Below are 22,478 nucleotides of genomic sequence, written 5' to 3' on the forward strand. Positions count from 1 at the left end.
AGTTACACTAATTTGTATATTAAGCGTTATGCTTTCTCTAAACATTAATTGCAGTGTCCTTCTCTCTCTCTTTCTCTCTTGTTTTGGTTCGGTAAAACATAATACTAAACTAAAACAAAACCATTTAAACAAAAAAAATATGACAAGTTAAACCTCTCCGACATTTTGCCATCGAGCACTTTTACTATCATGTATTTTTTAACTGCTATGGGTTTCGTTTTTTCAAATTGTTGCTTCTCAAAGCGGTAAACTGATAGCTTTGAGCTTGTTCTAGATCTCATTTCCAACCAGCATTCTTTATAATTTGTACGGTTACATAGCAGTATTTAGACAACGGCGTATTCAGACACGTCAGTATTTCGCCAAATACTGTTTTAACCAATCAGAATCGAGACAAGGAAGAAATTATTAAATAATAATTATTTATTTTGGATTATTTGTGTCTTATCTCGATTCTGATTGGTTCATAGATCATTTGTCTGAAAACGCGGTTGCCTTAAAACAGTCTGCACTCCAGTTTGTACCTACTGTCAATTTGTGACACTCGACCAGAATGTACGAGAATGCAATTTTGCAATCGAATTTTTATTGGAACATCTAGTCGGGAAGATTGATGGTTTTAATAAATTAGCGACGTTTTTTGAACGATTGGACAACTTTTAACAGACATGCTGATTTTTAAAATTTCGATTTGGACGTGAAAAGACACGTTACCATTTTTATTTCACACACACAAAAACAGAATTCAAGAGAGAACAACAATAGTCCCCGTGAAAAACAACAACCAAAAAACGACAGCAGATTGGAATTGTAGATTATCAGGAACCGTTCCGAGTTGTAACGATTGTGCCGCTACAATCGTTACAGAGCAGTTCACAAGAACCAGGAAGGGTGTTGGTACGACGTGTCCAGCCTTCCGGAAATAAATAAGGATTCTTTTTCCCCGGATTCAAAAATCCGGAGGGGTCTCGGGATTGGGACTCAAACTGTTTTACATAAACTTTCAGCTTCCTGGTCATGCCCTGAGTTGAATTTAAAAACATCTAGATTCATTTTCAGATAATAAGAAGGTAGGAGTTGAGGGAAAGAGTTGATCCATCTTCGATGGAGATGATGCTTTTTATCTACTGAGCAAAAACAATAGTAATATAATGAATAGTAATAGCCCTGTTTTTAGGAGTGACCTCGTGGTCTGGGGATACTGAGACCTAGCCATGAGCTCCCTTTTTTGCATATAATTAAGATAATTTGAGCGTTCTGGTCAAAGCCGGAAAGCAGTAACGTTTTGTCGACCCGATGTTAGGAAAACCACCATTTTCAGAGACGGTTAAAAGCATGTAGAGCTTTGTTTAGACGCTAGTGTGACATTCGGCCAGAATGTGAAAAATGCAATCTCTGCAGAATTCGAATTTTTAGCAGCGAGCCTTCCGGATTGGTGATTATTAAGAATTAAGAACGTTATTGGAACGATTGGCCAAACAGTGAGGGCTAGAATATTCTGGTATTTTAAAATTTTAAAAATTCGAAGTGATGACGTAACATTTCTGAGAAACGTCAGAAACGGCCATTTTGGCAAAGAAGAAAAAGAAAAGCACAAGAACAACATTAGCTGCGCTAACAACAACTACGGAATTGAGATTGAAAAACGACAGCGATTTACAGAGTAACAGAGAACACTCCGAGTTGCAACTATTGTACTGCTTCAATAGTTGCAGGGCCGTTGCAGACAACGGTGAAGGGTGAAAGACGGCCTTCCGGATTAAGGGGAAATCAGGATTAACGAGCTTGATCCAGCGGATTCATCAATCCGGAAGGGTAAAGGAACTGAAACTTTTATCCTGTTACGTAAACTTTTAGCTTCCTGTCATGTCCTGACTTGAATTTAATTGATATCTAGATTCATTTTGATAAAGATGAGAAGCTAGGAGTTGGGGCAAAGGGTTGATCCATCTTCGATGGAGATGATGATTTTTATCTACTGAACAAAAACAATAGTAATATAATAAGTAGTAGCCCTGTTTTTAGGAGTGACCTCGTGGTCTGGGGATACTGAGACCCAGCCATGAGCTCACTATATCTGAATGTAATCTAGTTAATTTTGAGTGTTTTGACCGAAGCCGAAAGCAGTAACGTTTTTGTCGACCCGATGTTAGAAAGACCACCGAAAAGTACTGGCTTGGTAGAGACGGTGAAAAGCATGCAAAGCTCTGTTTAGACGCTAGCCAGTCGTCTTAAGACTTAGTTTTGTCTTCCGTCGATATGTATCTTCCGGGCGAATGTTACATAGATGTTTTTATGGCGCTCCTGGGTGTTATTCTTTTTAACATCATGACCGGCGGAACCGTTAACGAGCACTCCGCGCCGAGCGGATGCTCACATTAACGCCCTTAATAGGCCTAAACCGCCGGGGCGGAAAGGTGGTTCGGAACGCGGAAGCCTTCCGGATTACCGTGAATAGTTTTTTAACCTAGTTAAGACCGAAAATTCACGAACCAGGAAGGGTGGGGGGATTCGCGGTCCCGTCATTTCCTGAATGGTCCGTGACCAAAAACACTTAAAGATATATATAAAACCAAACAAAAAGTAGTATAGTACCCAAGAAAAACAAAAAACATAAAAAAATAACCGAAAAAACCAAAAACAGTAAAAAAGTAAAAAATCAGTAGAAATCATCCCCCCAGACAAGATGTGATCCGACCCCCCCGTTTGTTGTTGATAGATATATTGTTGTTACAGGCATTTATATCAGTCAGGATCGTTACGATCAGTTTTGTAGCCCGTTTGTGAGGCTTGTACTGTAGGGTTATTTAAGCATTTAAGCACGTTAATGATAAATTGCGCCTAATCCGGAAGGGTCAGCTGATTTGCGCTGAATTCGGAGGGGTCTTGTGAGAAGACTGATCCGGCAAGCAGTACAAGGAGCAACAGGAAGGGGCTCAACGACAACAGCAATCGACTGTTGGGTATCGTTAACAAGTTTTGTATCCCTTTTGGTACATAAAGTAAGATAGTAATCAGTGGGGGGCTCGACAGTGCTGCACTGTAGTGACCCTTCACCGAACTGCGAATATCCGAGTTAAGCACCTTAATTCGGATATTGAACAAACCCGGAGGGGTATAGTATTACTATTATTATTACTTATAGAGCCTATATTAATAGTCTTATATCGTTTTTCAGTGAAAAACAACGAAAACAGACCGGTTTTTAGGGTCAAAATAGCGATATTTTGATCCCCCCACAAGTCGCGATTTTTGAGATATCGATAATTTTCGAAACGGAAAAAAGCGCTAAAGTAGTGTGTTACATCGTAATTGCACTACCATAATAGATAGAACCGGTTGATTTTAGTTCGGAAGTGGTTGGATCTTTTTTGGAACCAAAAAAAACCGAATTTTCGTGATTTTTGAGAAACCGAAACACTAAAAATTCAGAAAATTTTTTGAAATTTTTGAGTTAGAACAGTAAAAATAGTTGTTCGGACAACGTCCACTAGTGAATCTACAAGTTTTAAAATCCGCTACCCGAAAGCCTTCCCGGTTGCAGAGAAATCGAACTTAACGAGTTTGATTTGGTGGATTCGTCAATCCGGAGGGGTACAGGTAGCATAGTTTTTCGCAAAATTTTTCAGCAAAAGCGTTTTAGATCGGGTCTTTTGCATTGAACTAGAAGAGTATAGGGCTTCTGAACTCGGATCAATAATTTCTAGGTCGAAAGGACCTGTTTTGCGGAAAAAGTTAGGCGGAACCTATAAGAGAAAAAATTTTTTGAGTTTAGAAAAAAGACGTTTTGGTTAATAACTTTGGAACTACTGGGCATATCGAGTTGATCTTGGTACCAATAGATCAGAAATTAGCTGAGCTTACTGATAGGGACAAAAGTTTTTCGGAAAAGTAAGCGTGAAAATTTTTTGAGGTTGTTTTTAGCAAATTCCTCAGTTTGGAAGGGTACACCCTTCACGTTTTCAAAAATTTTTTAGAAAAGCCCTTATAACCCTACCAAAAGGTAATAGCGGTTGAATAAAGTAACTTTAGGCTGTGCTAGACGAAAAGGGAAGGCTAAAGGCACAGCAAAACTTTAATCGAGCCGAAGTTAGGCGAGCGACAAGACCCTTCACCGCTGAACTTCAATCCGGAAGGGTCTAGGAAAGTAGCACATACCCTTCCTAGTTAATTGAAAGAGCAAAATTGCATCGGAGAACGTATCCGGAGGGGTATAGGTTGAAAGAAGGAAATCTCCGAAAAGCTACTTTTCCCAATCCGGAAGGGTCAAATTTTTTTTTCAAGTTAAGAGGGTTCCGAATCCGGAGGGGTCTTATAGTTGCTAATTCGGAGGGGTCCAAATCCGGAGGGGTCTTATATTAACTAACTCAGAGGGGTCCCAACCCGGAGGGGTCTATATTCTGCCAGTCCGGAAGGGTCCTATTTGTGTCAATCCGGAGGGGTATTATTTTATTAAAGAAATTAGGTAGACGAAAGAAAGACTAAAAAGTGAGAGGTATTAGGTTATTAGCACACAGGCTAGCTATCAGTGACTGCACTGGTAACTTGCCTTTCAATAAGAACCAGACCAAAACAAAACAGATCCGAACTCGGATATTCCCGACACTAAGTCTACATTAAAAAGAGCGTGATTCATTCTGTGGATTGTAACATAATACATTTTTGGGAAAAGTGACTGCCCTGAGGATTTTAGTAGGTCTAGCTCGGGCAGTCCGAAGGCAGATAGGTAACACAGTACTCGGTGGGTGCAATAGCCGCCCACTTGAGAAAATTACTGTCTTCAAAGTTTTGTCTGTTTGGTGCAACACTGAGCAGGGAAAGCTTTTTCTTTAAAAGACAGGTTCGACTATTGTACTGCGACCGACTAAGAGTACATCACACATACGGTTTTTTACATAGTTTGACACTAAATATATATATTTTGTTTTTTTTTTTGGATTTTAAATCAACATAAACTGTGCTTGATTGGGTATTGAGTACACTATCTTTTAAATTGACTGATAACATCATATTGTGCTAGTTTTCAAATCTTACCACCGATAATCGGTTAGTGTGAATAAATTTTATACAAACTGTACTCTGATAACATACAGGGATTCGTGGTCACTATTTAATAGAATCTTGTGAAAATTATTGTGTTGTGTCATTATTATTGTTAACAAAACTATAAGGTATCTAGCAATCGGGTTAAGTATAGGCATTAAGTGACAAATAGAGAATGAGTCTAGACAAGTCAAGGATACCAAAACGAGGTAATAGCTCTAGGAAATTCATACCTGAAAAGCAAAGAAAAACGATGACCGATCCTTTTGTGGATTGGATCAAGCGATCCCGGTCCGATAGAGGGGAGACGGTTTCAGGCAGAATGGTTGAAACGAGGAGTCAGAAGACCTCAGAAGAGCGAAAAGAACTGTTAGAAGTGGAGGTCAATACGGACCATACCATGAACGACAACCAGGAAGTAAATGGACTGGAAGGGAGAGGCAGAAGGCTGGCGAGTGAATCTACTCCGGTAGAACAAGGCCATGATTTTGCCACTTCCACCGGGACATTGGATATAAGACCTGTATTTTTCCACATCGATTAATGTACAAATTACATCCCGCTTTTTCCGTGTAATAACCCCGAATCGATATCTTCCCAATGTTAAAAGTTTTTCCACTACTGGTAACTTTCGCTGCTAAATGACAAAAGATATCAACTTTTTCATATTCATGCTATCTATTTTTTTCTGTATTACATCTTTAGCGATTAATCCGTCAAAGTTTTCTAATGAACTTAACAGTGCCTTAATAGATATGAAAAACACCGAGCGATGATTCGTTTTATTTACGAGTGACACTGAGCAGGGTGACACTGACAAGACGTCAAGACAGAGAGTCAAGGTCCGGATCTCGACCAGCACGAAGCTACCTGGGACCGACAGGGTTACACCGCCACTAGTGACGCCACTCGTGGATAATGGGGCAGCACTAGAAGAAGCTTTAAACAACATAGTGGACAGTTTAGGAGAACAAAACGAGCAGATGTCAATAAGGATGAGCGAACTAGAAAGAGCAGTTCACATTGAAAGAGAAAGTCTGCGGGAAGAAATAAACCGCAATAGACAGGAAGTTGGCAGGAGCGAAAAACGCTTGAAAGAAAGAACGGACGAGCATATGGCGAAGAACTTGTCGCGAATGACCAGAGAGGCGGAACAGCGAGAGTTACGCTTAAGAGACGACATGGAGAGGTTAAGAATTCAGCAAGAGCAGTCTCTTGGGACTCTTGACACAAAGATAGACGCCATGATGGAGCGGCGAACTCAGGCTATCATGGATAGGTTGGACGGGGTACTAAGCAGCAAGAGTGGACCAAAAGAAGGAGAACCGAACTCGGGAGGTCCCAGCAGGGAACCGAGGGTGAACTTCAATGAACATCAAAAGAGGAAGACGTATGGATCCACTAGAGGCAGGGGCAGTTCATCAGGCTATGCCACAAGGTGTAATGGAGCATGGGGCCCGAGCAGTAGAGCAAGTTCAACGGGGAACAGACAGACCTCTAACGAACGACCAACGCAAGGCATACATGCGACTGGGAGAAGTGATTCCGGCAACAGGGGGCATGCAAGCCCGAGGAGGAGTCATGTGGGCCAAGCGGGAAACACTCACGGTGATTCGGCTTGCAGGGATGCACCGCACACAGAGCCTTCGACGAGGTGTGAGGACACTCAAGCAGGACACTCAAGGGATGCTACGGCAATGGCCACAGCATTTGAACCCCTAAACAGGTCTTTGGAGACATTTCTGACAAGGTTATCAAGAACCAATGAACGCAGTGAGAAGTCCAGAAGAGTCTTTAAGAAACCAAGATGCTACAAAGACGAATCTGATGGCTGTATTGATACCTGTATAGAGGTAATGAAGCTGCATTTCGAGGAAGAGGACTTGTCGGAGAGACAGGAATGCAGCGCGCTCACCAGCAACTTAGAAGGGACAGCCCTGAACTGTGTCATGGCCAAGAAGCAATATCAACGTGACACTGCTGAGAAAATCTTCGAAATCTTGTTTAACCGTTTCGGATCAGGGGTGCAGGGGCACCAGGCGATGATGCGCTTCGAGAAACGGAGGCAACGAGAAGATGAAACGATAGACAAGTTTCTCGATGATTTGGAAATGCTGAGGAGACGCAGCCAACCGGACGAGTCAAACCGAAGGATGAACTTGGCCGTAGCCTCGAAATTTATCGACGGTGTGAAGAATGATGAACTTCGTACGATGCTAGCAACGCATTACACACCACTATCAACCAATGCGCCAACACCGGAGGAGTTGAGGCTCAAATCAAAAGAGTATCTTTTGTTGAAACCTCCTTCGAGATCTGGATATTACAAGAACAATTATGGCAATTTTAACAACGGACCAGCAAACCAAGGGAACAATTGGTACAAACCGAGGGATGATATGGACAAGAGACGCTCTTGTGCTAATTGCAGTTCAACGGACCATCATGTGTCAGCATGCCCAGCTTACAAACAAGGCATGAAAGCAATAGGCTTTAGCCTCGAGGACGAAGATGCGTCAGAGTTGGACCATGAGGATTTCATGAGAGGAGTGATTGCGAAATTCGGCCCGAGGTGTTTCTTTTGCAACTTGGAAGGTCATTTTAAATCAGATTGTCCGCAATTCTGGGATGCAGTGGCAGACATTAAGCATCCAAGACATGAAGAAGCGTTGTCAGGAGTGAAAGCCAGCAAGGCTCGACTTTTGAGTGAAGCAGAGGCACACAGAAAGGATAAACCTCAAGAGCTGGCGGCAAAGAAAATGCAAGCGGTAATAGAGGAGACACGTGAGCCGGAACCAGCAACTGCGGCTCACGACTTCAAGGTCGATTATAAGGCAGCCGCGAGGGATGCTCTAAATAGAGTGCAGCAGGAACTAGTGACGAAAGAGATCGAACAAAAAGTGAAACTTGAACTGGAGAATGAAAAACTTCAGGAGCAACTGAATACCTTCGAAGCAACGGAGTTCGAGGAAACTAAAGCACCAAGCAGTTTGAGCATGAAGCTTAATGTGATCTCCGGTCAGAGGTTCGGCATGGTGCCGCAAGGAAGCAAGATACAATCGATAATCTCAGTGGCTGGACATCAGGTGATCAGAAATCTGAGTGAACCATCCGAGTTCACTTTGATGCATTTGGACACATATGCAGATTATCTGAGGCAGGTGGAGCCACGCACCGAGTCGAGAGCTGTGCGAGCACTACTAACGACGGGTGGCCCTCGCATGAAGAAACTTCATGGACGCTACCTAGAGGTCTATGGGCCGTATCAAGTAATGCTGAATGTGGATGGAATCAGTATTTACACCAGGACTTATGTAACAACAGATGATGACCAAATGGGGCAGATCTATTTGGGAGAAGAGGAACTCAAAGTCCGCAGGATAGGCCATGACGCCATGATGGAACAAGACGCAGTACACATTGGGTATGAAGCAGATGTGACCGCACATCTGCTCGACACCAACGGAACAAAAATCGGAGTCACAGGGCTTCTGGACACAGGAGCGGTGGTGAGTGTGATGCCGATAAAAACTTGGGAAAGAATGGGCTTCACGCGGGAAGATCTAATTCCAACGAATCTCCGACTGGCCGCCGCCAATCGAGGAGCTATCTACGTGGCCGGAAGAACACCAATAACGGTCCTCCACATGGGATGACGGGATCTTTGGATGAGCTTCCTGGTGGTAGAGAATCTGGACGACGCCGACCAATTCATCTTGGGCAGAGATTTTGTCAGGAATTTTGACGTAATGATTGACTTGAACAACGGTCTGATACGGATTAGAAACCCGGACCGGAAGTATGTTAAGAGACCAATTAATAGGATAATAACAGACGAAGACAAGGTACCAATTTTTTTGGATAGGAAAGTAAAATTACAACCAGGACAGGCTGTAGTAGCAATTTTTAGAATGAGAAATTTGAATTCGTTAAGTGATAGTAAACAGGTTTGCTTAGTACTGAATCCAAATAGTCAGAGTTCGGTGATTTTAGGCCGGAGCTTCTCGGTAACGCGAAACGGACTGTGTGTCAGTGTGTTGTTGAACACACTGGACACCACGGTTTCAATCCAGCGTGGAAAGAAGCTTGGCTACGCTTTGGCGATGAGGACCGACTATGAGGAGACACAAAACTTGAAGAAAAATAGTGTGAAAGACTGTCCTTATCATGCCAATAAAGATAAAATTTTAAAGAGGATTAATGAATTAAAATCTATTCGTAAAATGTTTTCAATGAAATCCGAAACGGACGACGGCTTATCAAGCTGCTCGAATTTTCCGGAACGCCCCTCGTCATATGAACTGGAATCTGACAAACCGGTTTTGCCAGAGATAGAACATTTAAAAGGGAAAATAGGTGAGGGAGATTTCAAAAAATTACGGGACCTCCTAAATCGGAACGCAGATGTATTTTCAAAACATAAGGCGGATATCGGTTGCTGTAATTTCGTCGAACACGAAATCGAACTAGAAGAGGGCGCCGTTCCCCATAGGGAAGGCGCAAGACGAATGACGCCACACAAATCGGAAGCGTGCCGAGCGGAGATAGAAATGTTGCTTGAATACGACATGATAGAACCCTCGAAATCGCCATGGGCTTGCGGAGTAGTAATGGCGAAAAAGAAAGGGGGGCAGCTTAGATTTTGTTGCGACTTTCGTTACTTGAACGCGGTAACGATAAAAGATGCGTACCCGATACCGCGAATAGACGAGAGCCTATCTAAGCTTGGTGATGCCAAGTTCTTCACCACATTGGACTTAGGTTCTGCCTTCTGGCAGGTCCCTCTGCGAAAGAAGGACAGAGAGAAGACCGGATTCGCGTGCGAGTTCGGATTGTACCAGAAGCAGGCCAATCAGGCGGAAATAAAGGAGGGATTCTCGTTTCTGGACAAAGAAACTTATGAAGCGCTTCCCTTAACGAGATGGTTGGATAAGTCTGGACATCCAATTCCAGGGCACCCAGAGTTACCTGTAGAGAAAGCAGCCGAGATAAAGATCCTGTCCAAGGAGGACCCGGTCCCCTTGGATCTGTTGCTGCGCTCGAACCTGGTCCAGCAAGAACTCTCTCGCATGAATATAAACAACCTCTCATTATTGGATAAAACGGTGCAAGTCACACCACAAGTGATGCGGATGCTGGGTGGATTGTTAGAAAGAGAAGTGACCAGAGATGACCCCGAGTGGACAGCTGCAGTGGCATCGCTAACAGTCAGTAAGAAAGTGAAGATCATGCCGTCCAGACGACAGCACGAAGAGAATGAGAGGGATTGTAGGACAATAGTTCAGCAACTAGTATCCTCAATACCCCAAGAGATTTTAACCAGTACTTCTTACGGACAGAAATAACAGGGAAGCAGCCAGCGAAAGAAAACCGTCACCTTCGTGGACCAAGATAAGGAAGGTAAAAAGGTAGAACAAAATCGGCTGCAAGACTATTTGTCCGGGGAGACGAATGATGAAAAGAACCAGCGATCACAAGATCAACACCCGGGACAAGAAAATTTGTCCGGGGAGTCTGAGATAGACGAGAAAATTCCTGATGAGAAACAGGACCTAGAGAACAAGGTTTTGTCAGGGGAGTTCAGATGGATGCGAAGAAGGCACAGACATGATCTGGAGGAGCGTGCAGTCTCCAGCACAACCTCTTCGACGGATGATGATTCCCGAAACTCAGGAATGGACACCTATTTAGACAGGAAATCGAGTACGGGATCAGAACTGTCAGAACTAGCGATACACACGCTACTAGTGGAAACTCGGGCAAGGGACCTGGACAGAGAGGTGTATCAGGATCCTGACAGCGATCGCTACCTTATACCAAGCGAAAGAGTCTTTGACAACGCAGCGGATGACTTAGAAACGATAGCGGTATCGAAACGTTCGATAAGCCTGTTGCCGCAGAAAGAGGTAGTCAGGACTGATCTTCAGCCGTTTGAACAAGAAACACAACCGTTGGCGAAGATTTGGTGCGTTAAGATGGAAGAAGACACACATCAGCCCAACGAGCTGAATAGTCAGATGAGGGTCATGAAGACATACTTGAAGGCGACATACAGACTCTCGGACCTTCTAAGAGCGCAGAGAAATGATCGCATGACAAGCAACCTGAAAAGGTGGATCGAGAATGGTTCTCCGGATAAAGGGGACCTCGAGGAGGATAGTTATCGCATCCTGAGACAATATTTCATGCAAAAGGAAGGGAGGTTATATTTGAACAAGGACGGGATCGTGGCTTGCAAAAGAAGAGAGGAAGACAGAGTCCTATACAAGTATAACGCGATAGTGTTACCGCAACTCTATCAGACAGAACTATTATTCAGGTCACATGATCAGATGGGCCATCAGGGGATCGACAAAGTATATCAGAGGATCCTGAAGCGCTTTGAGTGGCCTGGGATGAAAAAGGCATGCGAGAAATGGGTAACAGCATGTCTGTCATGCCAACAGGTCAAGGATCCAAGGAAGTTTTGATTTCCTTTACAATCGATCGAGTCGTCTGAATTCAACGAGGTGGTGCAGATAGATCACCAAAAGATATGCATGACAGATAATGGTTATAATCAGGTGCTGGTCATGATAGATCATTTCACGAAGTATGCAGAGGCCGTGCCCTGCATAACTGCCTCGGCGGAAGAGACATGCGACCACCTGATCAATACGTGGATAGCAAGACATGGTTGTCCGATGACGTTTCAATCGGATAATGGAACAGCTTTCGTAGGAGAGCTTACGAAAGAGCTTATGAGACGCTCACAGGTTGCTCAGGCTCACTCCACGACATACCACCCTCAGACGAATGGCTTAGTGGAAAGGCAGAACAGGACGTTAGTGTCGATGCTGAGAGTATATTGTTCCAGGTACATGACTGATTGGGACAGATACCTTCCACAGGTGATGGGAGCATATAATAGCACGCAACACTCCACCACTGGAGTCAGTCGACACATGATGCTAACTGGACACGAAAAGTCTTTACCCTTAACCTTCTTCTATCCAGAATATGAGGGAAAGAAAATGTCCCCACAGGTCTACGTGAGGGATGTGATCAGACGCCAGCAGGAGCTGAACGACTTGTGTAGACGAAACACTCAGCAGGCACAGGCAAGGCAGAGGATAAGATTCGACAAGAAAGCAGCTGGTGCAAAGGCTTACTCGGTGGGAGACTACGTATGGGTATTCCAGAACGTTATAACACCGAAAGGGACAAAAAAGCTCCTAAAAAAATGGAGGGGACCCTTCATGATTACAGAGGTGCATCAGGAGGGACGCTTTTATAGACTGAGTACTGGCCGAGCCGCACACTACGAGAATGTCAAGCCACACAATCCATCGACAGAAGACTGGTGTATACCTGCAGACATGGAAGAAGGGGATTATCTGATGATGGATCCTGCTTGTGAGGTCGATGAAAAAGGCACCAGGGAGAAGAACGATGGAAACGAAGTCGTAGGGGAAGGTACGGATACACCGCTGGACCTGGATCCAAACGAACAGATCGAAGCGGACGATGAAACCTTACCCTACGCAGAGGAAGATTGGCAGGATCCCGAACAGATAGAGGTTCCCAAGAACTTGGAACCGGATCTTCCGTTCACCATACAGACTCGTCAGAAGGACGGGATGAGACCAAGAAAGAAATACAATCCTTACGGTGACGACTTTGTAGTGGATAGGATAGATCTAAAGAAGATAGTGGAGGAAGTAGTGGGTCTAGAGTAAATAACTGTGTCACAAGACATTGACATAGTCGATGATCACGACGATGAGTGGGTTGACGACTGGTCGAAACCCGAGGTAGAATTCGACGACGAGCAACAGCAGTCATATGAACAAGACTTGACGAACCTGCGTGTCTTAGAGTGGCTGAATGAGACGACCTCGGATCCTGAGGAGACCAGTGTCACGATCCAAGACGTAGATCGTGAAAGCATGAAATACATCAAGACCGAACGAGATGATCCTTCCTGGGCTGCCCAGGAAGGACGACTACTCATTCCAGCTTCTAACCTCGACTTGATACCCGGTATGCGATCGACGGGGACGTCGATGAATATTTTTGTCCGGGGAGTGGGGGTAGGACTTACCCACACTGAAAACTTGATAATAAAAAAATTAAGAATAGCAAGAGAAACAGGAGACTTAGAAGCAGAGACAGGCGAAGAACCTAAGAAACCTGACATAGGCAGGGTAGTTGAGTCATATTTTAATTTACCAAATGAATATTCAAGTAACATAATACTAACAGACAGTGATTTCATACTCACAAACAGAACATGTGCGATAGCAATCACAGCAGACATGAGTTTTAGGACAGCGTTAGCGGCAGATTTTAAGAGAGAATACAAAAACGTGGAATTCCTTTGGAAGCAAAGACCAGGGATAGGGGGCGTAGCAGCCTTACCTCCGGCGGCGTCGCAGATACCGGGAAAACACTTGTGCTTCTTGGTAATGAGGGCGACGGAGAAACAGCACGTGGACCCAGAGAACCTAGTCTTGTCTTTGACGAGGCTGAGGGACTTCCTTGTCGAAATGGACGTGAAGGAGCTCTCGCTTCCAGTGTACGATCCAAACAGAAGAAGACTGCATCCTCGGGAATTGTACGCGCTTGTACACGTGATATTCTCTGATACGAACATACAAGTATATCTACATAAGAAATATTACTTAAGTATGGGCTGAGTGATGTGCGAGAGATTGTTAGGCCAAAGACCAAGTTGTATTTAAAATGTGTGTTATGTTATGTTATGTTATGTTATGGTTATTAAGATCATGGGTAAGTAGGGGTCAGTGACCATGAACAACTAAATGACGATCTTGGGAAAAGATCCAAAGTTTGGACTGTCCAATCTTAGGTCGAATTCCAAAATTTTAGAAACCAATTGATTTTAATAAATTTTAGGATAAATATCTCTTTATCTGAACTGTTTTAAAGCAAATTTTAACGATATATGTTAGGGTGAAACAGACAAGTGTGATATTTGTGACTTCTTTTCTAGATCCTGATTGATCATTTAATAACTCACTTGAGTCAAATATCGAATCGAATCAAATCAAACTTGAAAGAATAGAATGGACAACTTCAACTTGGATGAATTGATGGACCTGGCAGAAGCATATGTAGGACCGATGATAGATGCGATCTATCGTCGGCTGATCGATCGAGACTTCGCTCTGGAGGACCCAGCGGTAGTCATGTTGCTGACCGCCCTGATCAACATCTTGGGGCACGACAACCGTGGGGACCGCCCCACGGAAGTCCTGTTGATGGCAGCATATGGAGAAAGAAGAGTACTAGACCGCTCGAACATGAGAGTGATGAGGTGGAGAAACGGGGCTCTCTCAGGGAGTGACTTGGCGAATGAGCCTGGATTGGGAAGTTCTAGGACTTACCAACCAGGTGAGATGCCAATGCCCTCCAAGCCCAAACCTGGGCTGACGAGAATGCATCGGGAGATGAACAGCGAGGCGACCTCGTCTGGTTCACCACTGAGAGCAGCTGTGCCACCAAAAAGGGCGAAAGTAGCACAGAAGGTTCAGACGAACCAAACCATGCAAGATCTGGACGAGATGAACGATGAGCTGAAAAGTACAAAGAAGGAGCTGGACGAGATGACCAGAAGCATGCTCCAGATGGAGGAAGATCGGGACATGTGGAGAAAGTTGTTTGAAGACTGCAACCAAAAGCAGGGTCAAGAGATTGAGCGCCTAAGGCAGGAATACAAAGAGCGATCGGAGCAGATGGCGTTGACAACGGCCGTGGAGAAAGTGATACCTGCAAGGGATATTCCTCGTGGGCAGTCCCCGATGGAGCTCTTGACGCCTAGAGAAATGAGTCAAACAACGGAGACACGACCTCCAGTAGAGACAAATCGAGTAACAATCCCGGATCCTAGTGACACCTTGGGTGACCCCGTCGTAGAACAGACAGTGAGGAAACTGATAGAGACAGCGGGACGACTGGTCGCTAACAAGAATGCGCCAGGTTCCGGGGTGACTGCACCCTATGGAACGATTGACGATACGGGCAGAGTACAACTCTCCCAGACCGTGATCAGACAAGGGATAAGTAACGTGACACCACTCATGGGGAGCTCGAGAATCCCAGAGAGGAAAGTACGAAAGATGCCAGCGAAGAAAGTGTCTCGCATAATAGACGTGCAGAAGAATAATCAATTGAAATATAATTTCACGGGAGTTCCGGAGACAGATCCGAGGGCCTGCTTCAATCGAGCTACCTGGAGCCCAGCTGTGAACCTGCAGCAACCACCACTCGGGACATCTCATCTGATACTGGGAGACAGCTTGGTCAGAGTGCTGTCAAATTTGAGGACCTCGTGGGTCACCACGGTGATGGCCTTTGGAGGAGCGACGATAGCCCAATTATATCGGATGGTGGAACTGATGAATCCAGGGAGGATTCCCAATGTGATGATCTTAGTTGGGACGAATGACATCTCCAGAGGTTCAGACGAGCAGGAAGCACTATGGGAGTCAATGATGGTGTGTTTGTTTACTACCCTCTGGCAGAAATTCAGTTGCGCGGTACTGACCGTTTGCACTGTGCCAATGAATACGAGAAGCCTGACAGCCTCAGGAAGAAGACACAACGAGGGAGTCGTAAGATGGAACAACATCTTGAGGAACCTAGCAAGTCGGAATGCCGGAAGGATGATCCTCATGGACATCGAACATGAGTTGAGAGCCATGGATCAGGCCAGACTGACCACGGATGGCATACACTTCGACAGTATTGAAGGACAAGCATGGTTGAAACGAGTCTTCCAAGAGCGGTTGGACGAGCTGGAAGCAGAACTCTTTGACACAGGAGTGCTGAAGGAAGAGGGAACGGTGAGTGATGCGGTGATTACCACCTTTGTGCCTCCTAGCTTGGAAACACGCTTGGGTACGGTCCCGGCCGTCACGAACTACAGGCAACAAAGCTCCAGCGAACCAGGTCGAAGAACAGACGTACAGGATCGATTGGGAGAAGCACCGATGAGGAGGACTATTCATCCTAGGAGAAGAATAGGACCTGTTAACCCAATCGAAGAAACAGCAGGCACATCTAGATCGGACACTAGATCGGAGACGACGAGTACCAGTCGAGAGGAGAGACCGAGCAGAGGCTAGTTGATGTGGTCGAGACCCATACCGTCTCCCTGGCATGTATACAAAGACGAACTAATGAAGCTGGATCTTCAGAGAGTAAGCTTCATCGAAGATGCAAGGAGGATGCTGAATGGAGCGATGCTATCCGTCAGCAGATTGTACTCGATAACCGGCGTAGACTGGTTGATAGCCGCTAGCATAAATTTCAGCTCCACGACGGCCTTGAGATTTGCTGACTTGGAGGGACTGCCCTCTAACAACACGATGGGACCAGTGAATGCGAGACCGTTGCAAGATGTGAGGTTGAACCATGAGGAGGGGAATCGTGAAGAGAGACCAGGAAGATTCCTGACGACGAGAGCGCCGATTGGACAACACGTGAAGATATTCAAGCAGCTGACGACACCACCTGGTCATGTGAAGGAAAGAGTGTACCCAAAACTAGTGAACCAAGATGGTGATGCCCAGAGATACGGCGGATTGACAGCGATAAAGAAAGATGAAACCATCTTCGCCGCCTATGACAAAGCAGAGATGAGGAACGCCAAAATTATGGTAGTAGCGAATTCAGAGTTCGTGTACATTTCCAAGTCTTTGTTTTGGCCGGACGTCATAAAGTTGGCAGCGGTCGACCTGGACTTACTGCAATCAGTATCTTTGGCTATAGGGGTACAAAGGCAGACGGACATGAATCCAATTACAATTGCGTTTGCTGGCATTAATGACCATCTACACAGTAGAGGTTTTCTGAGCAGACTGAGAGACCCTACAACAGCAGAAAACGCAGTATGGCCAGCGATAAAAGACATCCTTGAGTCGATGGGTGAAGTGGTGGATGCAACGAAGGAGGGGTCATTCAATAAAGTGGCATTGAGAGTAGTATTCGCGTTGTCTCCGGGATATGCACATCTCCCGGATGGACTGAAATTCGTGTATGCAATTGTGGCCTTGCTCTCGGAAGGAAAATATGATGTGATCATATCAGCTCCGAATCGCCTGATAGAAATGGAGAATCTGAGGCCACTTAAGTCTGAACTGCCTGCAGTATGGTCAGATATCTCAAATGCGATGAGAGGATTCAAGGATCACGCGCTACACATGTTAGTGTTGGACGAAGTGCTGGGGTTGGAACTGTCCAATTTCAGTCGACAACTCAAACTGAAACCGGGAATAGACGACGACCATCGAGTGATCGCGGCAATGTCCAACGACTTATGGTTCCGGGCAATGGAAGTGGCAGGTGAAGACACAAGAAGGAAGAATTCACTGGAAACGAGAGCTCATCTGGAGGCGATGATTCTGAGAACCAAACCGGAAGCCAACCAAGTGCTACACCTGAACCCTAGAGTAGCGGCATTGGGTGCAGATGCTTTTGAGCAAGGCCCCGTGATGATCACGAAGATGCATGCCTACTTGTTGAAGGAGGTGAACCTGGCGGAAAATGCCGGAGAAAAGACTGCCGAGTTTGTAAACAGAATGTGTCAGATTACTCTGGAAACCTTCTGGACCCAGGAAATGAAAGGACAGGAGGGCTTTGAAAGGACAGACATGCTAGAAGGGTTGGGAGCCGGATGGACCGCGTCCTTCTTGGCAAAAGTCTATCCGAAAGTCTCGCACTATTTGATAAAGGAATTCCTTCAAGCAGTGGTGAGAGTATCGATAGTGGAATTAATAGCCTTATTCGTGACATTCGGAGCAGAGAGTTTCGTGAAAGGACCGGCGATGCTGCTCACCGATGGAATTCAGAACCTGCGGCTAGATGGACTTCTGACATTGATCGCAATTACCCACGGAAACTTGGGAGGACTAATGGAACTGGCACGTTGTCCAGAGCAGATGAAAGAGAGAGTGAGGAACTTGGATATGAAGAAATCCACGGACTCGTGGAACAAGATAAGAGACCTGAGACACACTCTTATCCAGTATCTCTTACAACAAAATCGCTTTGGAACGGGAGAAGACGAGACGATTGAAAGAGAGGAAGATGTTAGACGACATGTTGGAGGCATGCCACTGTTAACTGATCTGAGCTTGGCTATGAGAACCGATCCCTTGGCGCTGATCAGAGGAGTCACGGAGTTCGTGACAGTGATCTATGGACCAGCAGTCACGTTTGCGTTCCCTGACGTTAAAGTGGAAGCATATAGGAGGTCGGTGCTGCACCTGAACCTCATATCGGCAGTGGACGGTAGTACACTGAACTGGTGTGAGCAGCACACATTGCGGGAGCTCATGAGTGAAGATCTATTATTTGCGAAAATATCGGAGCCAGAGATGACAGTCATCAATTTTGACGATCACTTCCGTGACCGCATGGGAGAAGTAGAAAGAGGACACATCGAGGTGTTTCCAAGGCTTTGGAATCTGAGGCCCTATGATAAAACGAATGGTGAAATAACCAGAGTGCCTCGTCTCACTGCAGCATATCACAAAGTGAGAGAGGAGACGAAGGACTGGGGCGATTACAAGAAGCTGCCGGAGGCAATCCCTGAATTCCCTCTGATAAGAAGGATGTTGCTCGGAGCAGTCTCCGTGGTACAGACTCCTAGATTGGGAGCGTTCGAAGCCAATGAAAGGAGAGTAGGGAATTTCGTGGGAACGATGGATCCATACTTTGTAGGGAGAAATGCCGCCGTGTTACAGTACACACGATTCGCATACACGGATCAAGCGACGAGAAGGCGAATAAGCAACGCCGCAACTCCCAAGCCTGGAAGATTCGATGAGGAATGGAAGGGATTAGGCTTAGCTCCGATGAGGATGAGAGGCAGGACCGAATTGCCTGAAGCCTCATTAATCCTGACCAGTGTGAAAAAAGAGATGAAAGTGGGAGGAATATTGCAGACAAGAACTTTCCTAGCACCCTTCGGCTGCGAAGAAATCAAAGTGGTCCATGGAGAAGAGGAAGATAAATCGGCCGGTACACTGTTCATACCGAGATTCCAGGAAGAAGCCGACAATGACGAACAAGGACCATCGAGCCCGAACAAAGATAAATCTGAAGGAAATGACGGACAGAGTGGAAGCCGTCAAACCGAAGAACCCATGCAACAAGATCAAGCTGGTGGGGAAGACGACAGGGCATCGACAGGAGGAACATCCAGCCTGGATTTCAATATCTTCAGTGATCTTGAGAACAATGCAGATACATTGGAAACGACTGAGCCAGCGGATGAAGGTATCTCGACACTGGAGCCTCCGTCAGCCTTTATGGAAATGAAACGGAATTTGCCGGAGAGCAGCTCTCCTTGGCAATTCAAGAAATAACGACCAGAGAATCCTCATGGAATCACCTCGGAGGAGAAGAATAGAGGCCTCAGCCAGAGTAACTTTCTTGGGAACGCTGCCCGAAGAAGAATGGGAAGTACATCACCGAGACCACGAGAGTAGGACGGGATGCAAGCTGGACAGAGTGGCGTTTATGGAAGAAGTCTGGACCGTGGTTCAAAGCTATGGGACCCAGTCTATTCTAAAAAGGGGTCTCAACCAACCCTTGATGAGAGAAGTGCTTGACAAGCTTGATGAGTGTGAAGGGAGACTGAGTGAGTTGTTGATCGACTCAGCCACTGATGAGAGTGAAGCGAATTCTCCCATCAAGATGACACCGCAGGACGATGAAGGAGAGGTGGTGTATCTTTCAAGAACCAGGAGAGGGACGATGCGATCAAAAATGGTGATTGATAAAATCAATGCGATGAAAATGAAGTTAGGCAGCAGAGTGATGCCGAGGAGAGTTGGAAAGACGAAGGTGGATTCAGAAATATCGATGAAAACTGGTAACTCAGCGAAAAGGAAACGAGTTGAGGAGGTCATGGATTTGGGGCAAGGTGATTATCAATTGTCTGGCACAGATAGAATATTAACTGATATAGCGATGGTGCCACCCATTCTCATGGCGGGGATAAAGTCAACCGGTTATAAATCCAAAAGGAGTGACCGCACTCTGACTGGAGCAGCCTTAGAAATGGAAATACTCAGCCAATGTGGAGAGAGCAAAATGAAAGACTTCAAGCCATCTCCCATGAATCATGGAAAGGGAAGTGTCGCAGGACAACTAACACCAGTGGAATACAACCGACTGAGAGTGTCGGAGAATGTGTCGATAGATGAACCCACCGGTGGATACATGGAGATGTTGGAATACCGAAATTCGGCTAGAGGGTATGTAATGGCCCTGGAAGACGAAAAAGCCATGGAGGGTTATCTAGAAACGATGTTGCAAGGCACCACCCTCAAAGAGAAGGCGTACGGGACTTTGGCGTCGTCTGACATACAGGCGGAAACGATCGAGCAGTTGGTGAGCCTTCCATGGAAAGCAGTAGTGTTGAGGTATTTCGAAGAGGAAATGAGGACTATGCCAAGGATACATGCTCTCGTGGCAGTACCTTACGTAAGAACAGAGTTACAACTCAGGTTCGCCTGGTGCATGATGGGACTGACTCGCGAAGAATATGACTCAGAAGAAAGGAAGAGATCAAAAGAGGAAAAGGTTTTCCTTATGACGAACCTGAGGGATCTGATAGTCCAGGAGGGAGCAGCATTAGCGTGTGCGAAGCGGAGAGACGCTCTCTGTTTCATTCGATTCCTGATAGAGCAGATTTCAGTACCTGCATTAAACACTTGTGTTAAAATATTGAGGGAAGGCGATGAGCGAACGAAAGCCTTATTCTTGCTAGCACTGCTGGATATGCAGCAAAGTAAACCGATGAGGGTGAACATGAAAGAACCTGAGGAGTTGGAACCCATGAAAAAGATAGACGAAATCAGGAGATTCTCAAACAAGGAGCTGAGACTCACTAAAGAATCTATGGGAGCATTGCCAAAATCCAGTGAATACTGTGGACCGATCAAGAAGAAATTGTATGGCTACGTATCCGGGATCATAGGGATTGCGTACAATCCTTTCCTGAGTGAAGACATACGCGATTGCTTCTTCGATTATGAGCAGGCGGTGTTGCTAAGATTCTGGACGTCCAGAATTATAACGATTAAGAGCGTTAACAATACACAGGCCGAATTGGGACTGGTCTTGGAAAAAGAGGTGACTGCACCTTCAGTACCAAAATCCGACAAAAGAGTGGAGTTTGGGTTGGGATTCTCAGATGAATTACTGAGAACGAGCTTGATGACAGTGTGGGAATTGATGAGGCCATCATGGTGTCCTAGTCCCAACGCTGACTCAATATTACCGGCGACACAAGGCGTACAGAGGGAACTGAATGCAGACTGTAACCTGCGTGACCTCAACATCATATATAATGTGATGATAACAGCCTCTAAGAGCAACGGAGAAGATAAAGTGGAGTTGCCTGGCTGGGGACCAGAAGACTGGGTCAAACCTGGTAGCTGTCTGGCGGAAGTCTGTGGACTGGAGGGTCACGTTTGTGGAGGTTTGGACTGTGTGAAGACCCTGGAGAGACAACACAAGCAATTGACGGTATTGTTTGGAAATGTAGTGATGAAAGCTAGAACAGAAACGGAACTGATAGCAGGTTGCCATGGAGGAACCGATGTGAATCTAGTGACTGCACTAGGATTCTACAGCATGTTTGGTTCTTTAGAGTCACTATTGAATCTGGAACAGAAACATGAGGTGGTCACAGCCATCAGTGTAGAAGTATTCCCAGGAGTTCTGCAGACTGAGCAGAAATACATAGGAAGATGGAGGGAAGCAATCGAGACGGAAATGAACATCAGACACAGCGAGACTTATTGTAGACCATCAGGAGCACAATATTTGGTTGGTTCAACGTTGGCTCCAATGTGCAGGAGCAGATATCCTGTACATTTCGTGGCTGTGGATGTGAAGAGTACAAGAACGATCGTGGATCAAGCCTTCTCAGTGCCGAAGTGTGTGAGATTGGCGAGAATGTCTGAAAAGTCTTACGAGTTGCTATGTAAGATGTTCTCAGCAGTTCCAGAGAGAACCAAGGAGGAGTTGGAATCGATACTGGGAAAAAAGTTCATGGGATACGTGAGTGGGAACTTCAATGACTTCGAGAGACAGAAACAGAGAGGATCAACTGTTACAGATTACAATACAGTGGACGAGAATGATGAAGTCCACCGAGTGATGATGGAAGTGGAACCATTACTGGAAGCTTCGGGAAAACGTAATTGGAGGAGCATCATGTTGACACATGACGAGTTTCCTTGCCACTGCTTGCTGCAGACCTGGTGGTATCCCAATCGTAGTAATCTGGTGTTGATCAGGGACTCTGGAGAGCTGCTCTCCATGGGTTTACCAGACTCATCACAGCCCATAACAATAGTGAAAGTGGGAGTTATGATGGCGATACGATGGCTGGAAGCTCATGTGAAAGAAAA

This window comes from Symsagittifera roscoffensis, chromosome 1 (assembly GCF_963678635.1).
Source record: "Symsagittifera roscoffensis chromosome 1, txSymRosc1.1, whole genome shotgun sequence".
Lineage (NCBI taxonomy): Eukaryota > Metazoa > Xenacoelomorpha > Acoela > Convolutidae > Symsagittifera > Symsagittifera roscoffensis.